General features: G+C 31.0%; 1 protein-coding gene across 11 annotated transcripts in view; it reads right to left on the bottom strand.

Annotated features, from left to right (window-relative positions):
- Nucleotides 1-2,584, bottom strand: part of Gphn (gephyrin) — a 418,076-nt gene that overhangs the window by 275,048 nt on the left and 140,444 nt on the right. The gene's annotated exons all lie outside the window — the stretch shown is intronic.

Raw genomic sequence — 2,584 nt, 5'->3', positions numbered from 1 at the left:
ATTTCTTTCTTTCTTTCTTTCTTTCTTTCTTTCTTTCTTTCTTTCTTTCTTTCTTTCTTTCTTTCTTTCTTTCTTTCTTTCTTTCTTTCTTTCTTTCATCATTTAGTTTGCAGACTATATAGCACGTGACTTCCTAGACTCCATTATCATATTGTTGAATCCATTCTTAAAAGAATTCCCCTCATATGCATCTGTATGCCTACTGTTAATTCTGTGTCTCTTGAGAATTATAACTAACATTACCATTTGATGAGATATGGTCATAACACTCTTGATTTTTAAAAATGATGTCCTAAAGTTTTCTTCTGAATATCTTTAGAAGGCATTTTCATTTTATTTTGTTTCCCATGTTTTGCCACATTTAACTAGTCTATCAGTGTATAATATTCTGTGTTGAAAAATATGTAGTATATATAATATAGTGAAGTAACTATGGATACTGATTCTATTTCCTCATCTCCAAGGCTTCTTGTAGTTGCTTCCTGATCAGTTATTGAACTTACTAGGCTAACTCAGTAAAGTTTACTTCATCTTAGGGTAAATCTTCTCATATCTAACTTTTTGTAGGACTCACCTTTGACATATATACAGGTTACCATAGGAATATTAAATTTGTTTTGGTAGAGCTACCTTTATTTCTTCTCTTTGTATAACCTTTCTGTTTAGTTATTTATCTACCTGTCACCCATCAACATGAGTTTTTCGACTCCACTAATTTGTAATTAATTGACCTCCAGTCTTAGTTATTTTTTACTAAGTTTTTAATTTCTTAACTTATTTGACTATGTTGGGGAGGGACTATGAAGCCTAGAAGAGGGTATGTACGACTCTAGATCCAGTTAAAGGCAGCTGTGAGCTGCTTGACTTGGAAGCTGTGAACTGAATTTAGATCCTCTGCAAGAATAGTAAGTCTTCTGAGCAGTCAAGCCTTCTCTCTATGTCTAGACTAGTGTTTGAAACAATGCCACAGGCCTAAAATTATTCCAGTAGGCTGATATAATTCAAGTAGGGCTAGTTTTAGAGTCCTATTTTTGAAACCTATTCTGGTTTCTTGGGGATTTCTTTTAGTCACTTCTACTTCAGGTTCTTTCTAGTAAGCTGGGTAGTTTCATTTTTTGTTGTTAATAAAGTAATAAAAAGTATCCTCTTCATTGTTTACCACTACAATCACCATTGTTTCAGAAAGTGTGCTTAGACTTAATTTTCTGTACATTCAAAAAGTCATTTCCTTCAAAAGACCTCCAGAGCAAGCTGTCATGAACTGCTTCTGCCTGTGGACAAAGCTTTTATTATCTTCTGTCCTAATGCTAAGGGTGAATGACCTTTGTCTTCTGGGCCAATCTTTTATGTCCTTAATGTTCTTGCCCTGTGAAAAGCTATTGTAGGTGATTAACCCTAGCATTCTAGCAAGACAGTATCTAAGCTAGGCCTTCATTCCTATGAGTGAGGGATATGCAGAGAAAAACACTTGTCTTTTATGGTCACACCGATCAGTAATTTAGTCTCTACGAGTTAGAGTTGAAGACATGAGAAACGATGGAAGTCTGTCTATCTTAAAATACAATAACCCTCAAATCAAGAGAGAAATTCTCATACTCTGGATCACACCTTTCCAAAGAAAAACATCTGTTGGAAGAATCAAGGTGAGTGAAGGATTAAGTACTTGAAGTTTTACAGAATCTGTTTTATTTTATGTATAGTCATCTTACTAGAATATATTTATTATTTTGTAATAGATTCTTAAAGAAATAAGTAGATACTTAAAATACTTCTGTTTAAATAATTTGTATCAGTTATTATTGTTACATTGAAGAACATTTTCTTAGAGTTACTCATATATCATTTGCTAGAGAAAATTTACTAATAAATCATCATTAAAATAATCTTACATTTTATTAAATTAAAGCAAAAATACAATATAAATTAAAGAAAATATGTGCATATAAATAAAAACACTGAGAGAAATAGTCAATTTATATCAAAAAACAATGATGGGATATGACTAAAACGTCTAGGAAAGAAATTACTAATAATTATGAGAAAAGCTAAATGACCTTACTAAGAGACAAATGATAGTTCTGAATGAGAAATTATTATTATAAAGATATCTTTGTTTCTCTAATTATATTTGAATTTAATGGATGTTATATAAATTTCAGACTAAGAATTAAAAAAAACTATTTTTGGACAATTACAGATACAAGGTAATTGAAAAAAATAGAAAAAAAAAAAAACCACATATAGAAGTTTCACCCAGTGAAAACGATTTGTCTAATTCTAGTAGCCTATTATAAGCAAAAATACATAATTTACTCTACCAACCTTATTTAGACCACAGATTTTATTTAAATGTGTTTACTTATATAAATGCATGTTTACTCCTATACTATATAGGTGTAACTGCAACTAAAGTGCAGGTTTAAAAAAAAATCCCTTAAAATTCAAAAGGGGAAATGTTTAGAGTTATTATATACTTGGGAAATGAATATCATAAAATGGTAACCCTTCTTACTGGAGAGGATATGAATAAACCAGAGAGAGAGAGAGAGAGAGAGAGAGAGAGAGAGAGAGAGAGAGAGAGAGA

Source organism: Mus pahari, chromosome 7, assembly GCF_900095145.1.
Source record: "Mus pahari chromosome 7, PAHARI_EIJ_v1.1, whole genome shotgun sequence".
Lineage (NCBI taxonomy): Eukaryota > Metazoa > Chordata > Mammalia > Rodentia > Muridae > Mus > Mus pahari.
This window is presented reverse-complemented; position numbering and strand designations above follow the sequence as displayed.